Source organism: Prosopis cineraria, unplaced genomic scaffold, assembly GCF_029017545.1.
Source record: "Prosopis cineraria cultivar Desert tree isolate PC_DT_omini unplaced genomic scaffold, ASM2901754v1 PC1, whole genome shotgun sequence".
Taxonomy (NCBI): Eukaryota; Viridiplantae; Streptophyta; class Magnoliopsida; order Fabales; family Fabaceae; genus Prosopis; species Prosopis cineraria.
In genome coordinates, this window is record NW_026555332.1 from 36,014,118 (window position 1) to 36,026,812 (window position 12,695).

General features: G+C 31.7%; 2 pseudogenes; one reads left to right on the top strand and one right to left on the bottom strand.

Annotated features, from left to right (window-relative positions):
- Positions 1 to 2,608: 2,608 nt before the first annotated feature.
- LOC129294200 (trypsin inhibitor-like) lies at positions 2,609 to 3,665 on the top strand (annotated as a pseudogene).
- A 2,105-nt stretch (positions 3,666 to 5,770) lies between these two features.
- Positions 5,771 to 7,208, bottom strand: LOC129293092 (putative GEM-like protein 8; annotated as a pseudogene).
- Between the last annotated feature and the right edge of the window lie 5,487 nt (positions 7,209 to 12,695).

The following is a 12,695-nucleotide window of genomic DNA, read 5'->3' on the forward strand; positions in this document are numbered from 1 at the left end:
GATTTTATCTCACCATTGAATTTCAACCTCAAAAGCTCTAGGTTACAGTGGAAGGTTGAGTAAGAGTCGCGAATGGTGAAGATTGCGTCACCAGAAGAAGAGAAGATGTACAGTCAGTTCCAATTCCACCCATATAGAGATGAACTACAAACTTGTTTATTGTGATACTGGCTCATAAGTTAATAGTGATCATCACTGTAAGGATCAAGGGGTTTCCATTGACGATGAGAATAACAAGCTTTTGGTTGTGAAGGACGAGACCCACTAACAGTTTCGGTTCGTGAAGATTAATCGCAGAGACAACTATGATCGAATGAGAATTTTTTGACGTTCATCACTCCTCAATTGTTTCTGTTGTTAGTTAAAGTTTATGCAGTTATTTTGTTCTAAGGGAAGTGCCTCCGTACATTTCCTCCTCGTTAGTTTCCGTCGCAGCTATATGTAATAAGACTGCACTGTACTTGTCGGCAAATAATAAATTTATTCAAGTGATCACTTCGATCTTTTGACTAATTTTATTTGTTAATTTTTTTAATTTCCAATAGCCTTCAATATATAATGATCTGAATCTAAACTAAAATCATTTTATATCTTATCTCAGACTTGAAGAGCTCTTCTGATTCAATTGTAATTTTCTTCCACAGCATCAGTAATGAACTCAGGGATCAGATATGAAAACCAGTTTTTTTCTATTTTTAGCACTGACCTACATGATGCACATAGTGTCTTTATGCATGAATGTAACAAATTAAACTGCCTTTCGTTTATTATATAGAATCACAAAATGGAATCCAAGAATAAAATTACAATATTCACCAAATGTCACCTTGCAACTGTTGTACATATGCTGGATGGACAGAATTCTAGCAAATTAGTGTGCATTCTCGTAGTGTGTGAGGTGCCTGCCAAGCTAAATGAATAAAAGAATGAAAAAATTTCAGTTAGAGATCCTTGACCAAACTTAATAAAATAGAGAACCTCAAATTTTTGAAATTTCATTGAAGGACCTATATGAATTTATGTTGAATTTGTAATAGAAATGATAAAATTGCTCTCATTTAAATAAACAACATAAACGACTTGTTTATTCCCTTACTGATGTTATTCATTTACTTACGAAATATTATTCGTTTCTTTATTTTATTTATTTATAGCCTTAGTTTCACTTGATTTTATTTCTTGTTAGTTTCATGATAAATGACTTGTTTATTCTCATATTGTATGTTGTTCATTTACTTACAGGATGTTGTTTATTTTCCCACTTCACTTATATATATGTCTGCTTTCACTTGATTCATTGAAAGGGCTATACACCAGTGATAGGAAAATGAATAACATTTTATAAATAATGAACAATATACAATATAAGAATGAATAAGTTATTCATATTGTTCATTTAAATGAGGGTATTTTATCATTTTTATCATAAATTCAAAAAAAAAAATTTCATACATTATGTTTGATCAAGGGTTCCTGACTAAAATTTTTCCTAAAAGAATACTACAAGACGTCAAAGAAGAAAACATGACGTGATCTCTGACGAATAAAAAGAAAAAAGAAATAATGAATAAAAGAATACAATAGTCTGAGAATACAGAAAAGAAGGCCCAATACTACGTAACAGACTTAGGCTTTGTGAGTTTGGGCTTACTGCTGACATTGATTAACAACAAAAAGATCCATTAAATATTCTTCTGACATGCTTGCCTAAAATTTACACAAAATGAGCTTAACTGATGATTAAAAAAAAAAAATCATCTCCAAATCATATCAGTCCATAATTCCTCTTAATTCATCATACAAAACACTAAAGCACATTTTCAGTTCCATGTAATATTATTTGTTTGATATATCCACTAAAATTTTACTAATATCCCTCAAAATTAAAATAAAAAAAAAAACATGCTAAAAAAGTTAAGTTATCACTTTTTTACACATTTTATGCGGTCTGGCTTTTGTATTAATATATATATATATATCTATCATGACGACAGCCTAACACGTGGATGCTCAAAGTCCACAGTAACCCGCATTTATATTCAAATAGAACTGTGAGATTTTGCATTTTCCCTGACCGCAATTATCTCCAAACACATAACACAAATACACACCCCCCATAAAAAAATGAAAATGAAACACTTTATCACAAATATGCACTCCACCACAAAAATGAAAATGATCTATACCCTTTATTAAAACAGAAAAATAAAAAGCCACAAAAAAAGGATATATTTTTATTTTTTTTTTCTGAACATTTGGCAGACTATATACTCTTCTGGAAGTACGCATGCCATGAGGTGTCTCAATGCATGTCAGAAACAGCCATTCCTTTAAACATCACAAACTTTTTTTTTTTAAACAAATGAAAAAGAATAACATATTTGTCCAAGGTAAAAGTTATAGTTCATCGTTAATTTTGACAAGTTAGGAATGATTGAAAAATTAGTCAGTATTATTATTAACCCACGAAACACACCTAAAATCATCAAATATTGAAATCGCTTCCGAGAAATATCAGCGAAACAAATGAAACTATACCAGAGTTTACAACCAACACGCCATTCCAATCATAATTATTGGTCCATGTACATGTTTTTGTTTTAGTATAATGTGGGTGTTGATAGAAATGGTAAGTTGCATGCATGGTGCAAAGTGGACGACATGCACACATAAATAACAGAGCAGAATACAACCCTCCAGTCATGAACCCAATCCTTTTCAAAGACATACATGCATATGTAAAAAAACTGTCTTCATACATGAAAAAAATGCTTTTCATTATGACAGCTCAACATGTTTTTTGTGGGTATAAGGTACCACGTAAATTAAATTGCTATGATTGAAAGAAACAAAAGACCATCACATGTGCAACGCAGAATGCATCAATAAATACAAAGCCTTCATGGAACACAAACTACATGCAAGCGATCGACATGGCTTTTTCTCTTAAAACTAGAAAAAATGGCACTATGCTTGGTTTGCATGCCCTAAGAGCCTCTTCCTTTTTGCCTTCACCACAAGCACTCTTGGCTATGGTCTTCTTGACATGGATGGTGAGCCTATGAACAAGGAGGCTTATACTATATATTCCAGTTATAAGAGGAAAGGGCGGTGGCCTTGAGCTTGCCAGAACTGGAAAAGAATCTTGCCCTCGCACCGTCGTCCAAGCTCCCTCGGAGACCTCTAAAAGCTGGCCAACAAGATTGGCGTCCCCAGTTCCAATGTTAACTCTCAACCAGGATTTCCTCTAACCATTATATCTCACCATCAAATCCACCCTGTTGCCACCGCCACTCAGGTTACAGTGGACGGTTTCGAAAGAATCTCAGATAGTGAAGATTGCATCCAGAGAAGAACAGATATTTGGTCCATTTCAAATCCAGCCTCATAGAGATGCCTACAAACTTGTTTACTGCGTAAGTCACTCGCGAGATAATCATGGCTGTAAAGATCTCGGAATCTCCATCGACGATGACGACAACAGGCGTTTGGTTGTGAAAGATGATGACCCGTTCATCGTTCAGTTCAAGAAGGCTGATCGCAGTGGCGGCGAATTACATATGGTCGAATGAGCAATTCAATGTGATATGATCGTCATCCCTTCCCTCGCTAGCTTTCTTTATGCAGTCATGTAATGATAACAGTAGCTTCTTTTTCGATCAGTTTCTCTCTCGTAGCCATGTAATAAGACTGCAGTTAAATCCTCCAATAACAATAAATAATTTTTATATATAGACGTATACAGTATATAACTATGTCACCACCTCGCTATTAATTTACATCTTTATTTTAGTTTATTTTTTTCTCTATCAACACATTCACTCCATTCCATTTCTTTTCAGGACCTAATACTAGTCTCAATTAGCTTATTCACGATTCTATATACCCCTGATTTACTTCTTACCATAAGGTGTAGGAATTTGCTTTTTTAACAAATTGAATGTATCCAGCAGCCACGTGCCATGAACTAATTTTTTTTTTTCTTCCTTACATAGTCTATCTAGCCATGGCTATTATATTTGAAAAAAATTAAATCATTATTTGGGTCCGTTCAGTATGTAGAATTTACAACAATACAAAGTAAAAAAGTAGTCTTGGAATTTGGAACTTGCTTATTCACTAGCATCATCATGTGGATGCAGAAATCACGATTGTATAACCCCTTCCCATACGGCGTAGGAATTTTTCTTTTTAACAAATAAATTATTATTAGGGACTGTTCAACATGCAGAATTTATTAGAGAATTTACAAGAAAACAAAGTAAAAAGGCAATCTTGTAATTTGGAGAGTATCTCTTTTAAGCTACTGAATAACTAAATTAATGGAAAACTTTTTTTACCATAAATTAATTAATGATGCATGATAAAGTATAATCAAAATTAAGTGTCTCATTTATTGTAAAAGAAAAAGAAGAAAATGAATGGATGATAACCAAGTTACTTTTTCCGTATGACATACCATGTAGTGGTGGAGACAAGAGAATCAGGGCTGGTGCCACAACCCCTCTACTTTTTTTTTAAATTTTTTTTGTAAAATATAGGAGTTATATATTTTCAACCATCCCAAATATATTTGATATTATTAAAATTTAACTTTACCTAAATTGTAATAATCACTTATTTAAAAGTTAAGAGACTATAGTTGGGATAGTCTTATAAAAAAAATTACTTCTTTAATTTTGCAACAACCAAGCTATTAAAATTTCTTATATGAATGGTTTTTTTTTACTTTGATAAAACTTGATCTCATTAGCACAAATATTATGTGTGACAATTGATCATCATTATTGCGTTGATATATTTTTTTTATAAAATTGTGTTGATATATTTAATTTGTCATAGTTTATTGATTGAAAGAATTAAATAATAGATTAAGTGAGCAAGCATAGAGCCCAGTTAGTAAATCAACTCTCAATTATAAATTTTATCTTATACATAACAGCGAAAATGAAATAGATATATTATATATATATATATATAAAGAGGAGCTCCTCATCAGTTTCCGTTCCTAGTTACTATACCACATTGTTTGCTGTGATCGTGATGAGTTGCGAGATAATCAACCACCCTAATTTCACTTTTTTTTTTTTCCTATTTCATAATTTGCAATATGTTGTGTTGGGGCTTAATTATTATAATTTTTAATTGATTAATATTAATTGATGTTTCTCTCAACAAGTATTACTTTTGTTTACTATTATCATGTCATGTTCCCGATTATCACTTTATATCCATGTTTACAATTTTAGGCAAAAAAGATGATTTTAAAAATTATTTCATGATAAATTTTGTCGAGTGATTAAAACGCTGGCCTAAAAGGAAATATATTACCAAAAAAAAAAGTGAGTAGTCTTTATATATATACACACACACAACAAGAGATTACCAACCTTGACTAACCCAAATTCGAGTATTGTGAGTCCCTAAAAGGGATGGCTCTCCCAAGCATATTTTCTCCATTAGGACCCAAGAATTTATAGTTCAGGAAATTCAAACCTCTTGCCATTTGAGCCAACATGCTGTTGGTTGACTAGTTTTAATTTCTTTAAAATAAAACATAATTTTAAATCCCTGTACTTTGTTCGTATTTTGTTATTAATTCCTTTTTTTTTTTGTTTTATGTCCATGCACTTTTATTTTTTTATTATTTTAAATCTCTTCATGAATAAAGTATAGAAACTCAAAATATTAAAAAAATATAAGAATTAATAGCAAAATATAAGTAAAGTGTAGAAATTTAAAATTATGTCTTTCTTTTTTTTAAAATATGTATTTCCTAGATTAAAGTCCTGTGGGAGACGCTGGCAGCCCAAAAAAAAAGGTACCGTCGGACGGCCCATATTGACCCACACTCACTCTTTTTTGACCCAAACATCAATTGGGTTCAGTAAATAATTAAGCCTACTAAGAATTTAAATGATGCCCAAAGTTGAATATGACATTGAATAATTCAATGACACATAACAAAATTGAACTACCCCAAAAACATTGACCACAACTGTTATACTAATAAAATTCTAACCATCAAACTCTAATACTTGTGTAAAGGCCGGGGCAAGAATAATTAAACCAGTAACTTGACCATTACATAATTACACAAGGTTCCCTATTGCTGGTATACATATTTCATGGTTTATACATTAGAGACTCTGACAAAGTTCAAGAATTTACCTCCTAAGAGTTAACTGGCCAAAGATATGGCTTTCTGGAGATTTTTCAAGGCTTTCTCATACCGCAGAAACCCCAGAAACCAAAACTCAGAACCATCTTTAGTCACTATCTCTATGTACTTCTGCTCTGACTTTTTCTCATTCTGACTCTCATTGGCCTCTTTATCTTCCCTATTGGTATCAAAACCTGCATATAACTTTCAAATCAACATAGTACAATAGATGACAAATATATATCAATTTATGGTAAATTTGGTTTTAACAGATCAAATCTCATGACTACCTTGTAAGGTGCCTTGACCAATTCTCCAGCAGAAGAAGAGAAGTTCATGGGCCTTTCACTGCAAAATGCAATTTTTTGTGTGGAAATGAAGAGAACTCCTGCAATAGGACCAGCCGTTGTGTACAAATAAACACTGTGAAGCCTTCAAAAGCTGTTCATCATCTTCCATCCCAAAAATACGCTTGAAAATGTTCCTTCTTCCACCTTCTTGTATGATCTTTGACCCTAAACTCAACTTCCCCTTCAGAGTTTCTGACAGCTTAGGACCCAGTTTCACTGCAATCATTTTACACGAAGATTTTTCATCAGAACTAGCTTCCCTTTCACGATCACTTAGACTGAAATCTGACATACCATGTTCATGAATCCTGTATGCAAAAGTGCTGTTTTTCCTGCCTGAGATCTTCTTTTTCCGTGTGTCTTCCTTCACTTTACCTGCAGTTTCAAGAGATTAAGAGATCTAATTAGATCCATGAAAATTTGATCAATACTGAGAAACACACGTACAAAAGGGAATAATATAGTTGCTGATTATTACTTGTTTGGACGGAGGTAAAGCTATCATAATCGGAGGAAGTAGGACTTTGAAGTGAACTGACAGAAGAGAATCTTACTGGAGTGGTACCAGAAGAGTTCATCGGAAATAATTAAGAAGACTCGGATCTGATCTGTAAGTGATCGGTTGCTTGGGAAGCTACCGGTAGATTGTTCTATGAAAAGCTAATAACAGAGACTGAGAAAAAGTCAGGGATTATATTCACCGAATATATATACGCTTCATCGACGATTGGCTTGAAGCATGGGCAAAGCAATCCTGTTCCCTAAAACGCGTTTCTGAGACAACGTTAGCTTCCTTGAACACGTTATTGAGAACTTTCTTGGCAGATCACTTTGTGGAAAAGTACTTCAAACTTCAAAGTCATCTTTTGCTGTTTGAATTCTGACTTTTCCAACTTCGAAGTCAACAAAATAGTCTAGTTTTTTGTACCCAGAAAAACGGTATGATTATTTTTCAAGGGAGAATAGCTGATAAATTTCAAATTAATGAAAATTAAATTTTTAATAAATTTTTTAAAAATGACTGGAAAATATCAATTTAAATAATTTTAATTCAGAAATTTTAATTATAAATAAAATATTTGAGTGCTAAATATAACTCATAAATAATAATTAAAATTAGTTTTGCAATTCTCTAAATCGATGCTTACAATTTATTTTTATTAAAAAATTTGTCAAGAATCTAATTATCATTAATGTTGAGATTTTACTTTCATTCTCTCTATTTTTTATACGTATGTTTGGATAAGACGAAGAAAATGGTGGAAGAGCAAGACATTTTGAATTCGCACCCGATTTTTCATTGCTCCGGTTCAAGATCCATCGAGGATTATTGATGTCAACGAGGGTTCAATTCAATTCTACATACAGATACAATTTCTGTTAAAAAACCAATCAGATGGCATCAAATAATGAAATGCCAATACTTCACTGCTTAACTTTATATACTTTATATTTTTTCATTCAATAAAATTAAGATAAAAAAATTTTAAAGTGTTAATAATATTAATAATAAGAGTTCATTATAAATAAATAATTTATAAAAGATCTGAGAGGCCTTGTAAAAGAGTTGTTTGAATTTTAATATAAGATATACCTGAGAGTATTAATTATATTTTTTAATATTATTTATATTTAAACTTATTAAATATAAGAAATATTATAATGTAAAATAATTTTTTTAAATAAGAGTAAAATTAAAATTTTATTTTTTTAAATAAAATTAATGACTTAATTATTTTTTATTGATTTCAGTAAAATAATTAAAATTATTTTTTAAGTTGTAATGACTAACAAGTGTACCTTCTTCTTTTCCTTTTCGTGCAAAATTCAACAATTTAAGATTGCATCAAATAATGACGTAAAGTAGACGGGTCAATATTTCTTTTTTTTTTTTCGTTGGAAATGTCAACATTTCTTTTTATTTCTTTTATTCTGAATATATTGTATTTTTTAATCCAAAATATAAACATTTAAAAAATTCACAAATCAATAAAGTACTTATTCTTATAAAAATATGTAATATTTTTTATTTTTAATCATAATTATCAATATATTTTATGATGAGTAAAGAATATATTCACATAAATATCTATATTAATAAATATAAAAAGTAAAATAAGAAAAAAAATTTACATGTATTTGGTTATTTTGTATATGAAGGAGTATACTGGAAGCCAGACAGAAGGCATAATTTGGGATAGGTCCAAAAATGTGCTTGGGCTGCTTCCTTTGGGCTTTGACGACCCTTCATGGACAACGAAGAGACTTTCGCAAGAAGGTACAAAAACAACAAAATCTCTTGACACACTTAGCTAAAAACAGGCATAAATGATTCCATGCGTATTACACTGTCCCTCAATATTTGAGGATCCTGGCGCATGCAAGATAGTCTAAGATTTCGATCCCACTCTTTTCAGTTAGTTTTTTATTTTTAAATAAAAGGTCATAGGAAAATCGTGTAGATAACATGTTATGTCATGTCAACGTACAAAAAATTCCTACATCCAAGTGGTGGAGTGTCAAAAATGTGAACATTCAAATTATTGATAGAAGCCTGATATGCCAGCCAATATGTGCATTTGTTTGCCTCCCTATAGACATGATTAAAGGTGATCGTCTAGTCTTTCATAATAAAATTTCTAATTTCGTTGATAGTAACAATTAATGGGTGATTAATAGAAAACTCATTACATATTAACGTGAGAACTAGAGTCGGGATAAGGGCAGACCCTGGAGGGCCGGGCTTAGAAGCCTTGTTTAAATAAAAATTCAGGCTTTGAAAATAATTTTTTTAAGTAATTGAGCTTGAGAGCTTGGCCCTGATAAGTTTTATAAAAAAGAACTTGGGCTCGGACGGTCCTTCAAACTCTGTTATATTATTATTATTATTATTATTATTATTATTATTATTATTATTATTATTATATTATTTTCTTTGGTAGAACACGTGTTTGAAACCAATGACCTACTCACCTGATCCTACACGCATTATATTATTATTAATTTTAATTTATTTTAAAATTAATTTAATATAATTTAATAAATATCAGTGTATAGTATAAAAATTTTTGATATTTTTATTTTTCTATAATTATTATGTTTGTGATTTATAAAAATGAACTATATTTTAACCAAGATTTAAATTTTATTACTAGACTTCTAAATGTGTGTTTTTTAATTTCTAAAAAATTATGAGGATTTTTATTTTTTAATTTTAGAATATTTTAATTAATTTATAATGTTTAATTTTATTTTAATTTTTTTATTTTTTAAAAAAGGGCTTGCGAGCCCGACCCTAAGCCCTTTACATAAGGGCCTGGTTTGAGAAATGGGGCTCAAAATAAGAAATCGGGCTTTAGGGCTCAAGCCCATAAAGGCTGAGCCTGCCTGTATTTCCAACTCTAGTGAGAGCTTTCATAAAGTCAAAATAGACATGAACTTTGTCTATCTTTTCATCCTAACAAATGTTTAGTCCTTTCAATATTCTCAAAAGTTCAACTCCTATGCACAGATGGTAACTAAGATACTTGGAGAAGCCTTTGATCCAATTTCCATGCTCATCTCTTATGAGTACACCGCAAGAAGTAGCACCTTAATTATTAATTGAGCCATCTATATCCAGTCTATCCCATCCATCTTTAGGGCATAACCATTTAGTGTTTATTCTATCGCCCTACTGATTCAAAAATTTATTTTGATTGAAGACATTGATTATTGAGAATATCATAGATGTTGATAAAAGCAATGTCTCTCTTAGGATTATCTTCTGCGGAGTAGATGGTTTTGCATCTATCTTTCCAGATATTTCAACAAACATGGGCAAATAATTTCTGCCAAGGGATCTTTCTGGAACAAGCATTGCCCGCATCATAGTCAGCATTTCAAAGTATCCAATCCTATAAAGGAAGAGAAAAGAAAGTGTTAAGTTTAGATTGTTTAACTAGTTTTATCCAAACCTTTGTAGAAGTCTTGCAATCTCTCAGGATATGAACGGTTGAATCTAAGGAATTGCAACCAAATAAGCATGACCTAGGAAAGGTATAGCCATCATTGGAGTGAGTGAACTTAGGTTGAAGATGATCCTATGCCACTTTCCAAATGTAATGACCTTAAAAAAAAATTAAAATTTTTATTATTATTTCCCAATTTATATTTTATTTAAATTTATTTTATGGAAAATGGAAAAGGGTGAATTAGTGAAAATTATATTAATAGCTTACTTGAAGGTCTAAAGTTTAAATTTTTTTTAGATATTAATTTTATTTAGTTTAAAATTTTAGAAAATTTACCAAAGTGCCCATGTCTTTTATGTTATTAAAGACAATGTTGGGCTCTCTTTTGTAATTTTTGCAATTTTTTAAAATTCAAATTTATATTTCTCCTTCGGTCAAATACGCAGGTATTGCCTCGTTCATTTTTCTTTCTCTTTCTTCAAAAATTCCTGAAACCAGAGAGATCGCCTCTTCTCTCCCTCTGTTCTTTCGGCCTTCGTCCTTGCCGTCGCCGGTGTGAGTGTGGGCCAGAGAGAAAGTCGAGAGTTTTGGTCCTTTATTCTTCTCCATCCATTCCCTTTCTATGTTTTTGAAGTGTGCGAGTGAGGAGCTTGGCTGCTCAGTCCGTCACTGATGTCGGTGTTCGCTATGAATCCACTACTGTCAAGACCCGAAGTTACGAGTTCGTCCTTCATGTAATGGTGATGCCTGAATCTCTCCCTGTTTTCTCATTACTGAATCCTCCTTTCCTATTTTTTCTTTGATCTGTTACTGGTGCTCGAGTGAGAGAGGAACCGGAATTCTTGTTCTCTTTCACCTTCTCCTTTCCTTCCTCGATTGCCTTCAACATTGCGAATGCGGTTGTGAGCTAGAACGTCGTCCGCCGCTACTGGAGAGCTAATACATGATTTCTCCTACTCCCCTGTTTCGCGACGCTCTCTGAGCTCTATTCGGCTGGCTGTTGTGCGTGCATAAGGATCTCTTTCTTCATTTTCCTTGTTCGAACAGCAGTGTACCCTTTTTCTTTTTGATATTATTGATCAAAGGTATGGATTTTCAAATCTTTCTTCCTCCTCGGTTCTGTATGTGTGTATGTGTTAGAGAAATCATTAGCTTTGAATTCTCTTTCTTGATGGTCTTGTGTGATTAAGTGCGTGAGTTTATGATGGAAGCCACAAGAATTTCCTTTCCCTCTGTTACTGCTGCATGTAACTGTTTATGTTGGACATGAGTTTTTAGGAGAAGACTTGTTAAGGTCTATACGTGGCTTGGATAAAGAATTAAGAAAAGCAAGAAGCTTGTCACACTAATTTTCTCTTGCTCATACAATGTTTGACAGAATGATTGAGTGAAAATTTTTATATATAAATGAGTCCTAAAACTTTGCCAAATTAATCCTAATTAAATTTTAATGTTTAGGTCACTTGGTTTTTTTTTATATATACAAATATGTGAATATGTGTTATGTGAATATGTTTATGTAGCTAGGATTATAAATTCTCCTTTATTGCTTGTTTGATCCTGCACATGCTTGAGCTATGAGAGGATTTGAATAAAAATGAAGATGGTTTGACCTGATGGTATATAGGTTAGAGTTTGAACATGTCAGGTGAAATTTTGAAATTGTTAGAGTAGTTTGGGTCTTGAAGCACAGAGGAACAAAGAAAAAACTTGTTATGCTTGATGATATTTATGATATTGAATTAAAGGTGTCATAAGATCGATTATGGTTATGTAAGGTAAGGAATTGTACTGTTTGAATAATGTGTACTTTATGAAGAATTATCGAAGAGCCTTAAGGATAAATCATTTATCAGTTACTAAAGGAAGGAGGCATGGTTAAGATGAATATGTCATTATAGGCGGGAGAAAGGAATAGAAAGAATATAATTCTAAATATAGATAGTGGATTAAGGACAAATAAGGATTGAGGACTCTAAAATTATTCTAGATTACATATTGGGTTCACGAATGTCAGTTAAAAATATATGAATTGGAGTTCTTATTAAAGAAAGTTGTTTATTCTCTTAGTCTAGGTAATAGCGTAGCTAGAGGGAAATGGAGAGGCATTTAAAAAGCATATATTATTATTTTGGAAATTATCAGGTAAGTGGATAGCATTCCAACTGATTTTTTTTAGTCAAAATTTCTTTTATTGTAATATTACGTTTTTCTGAAAATTATTTCAAT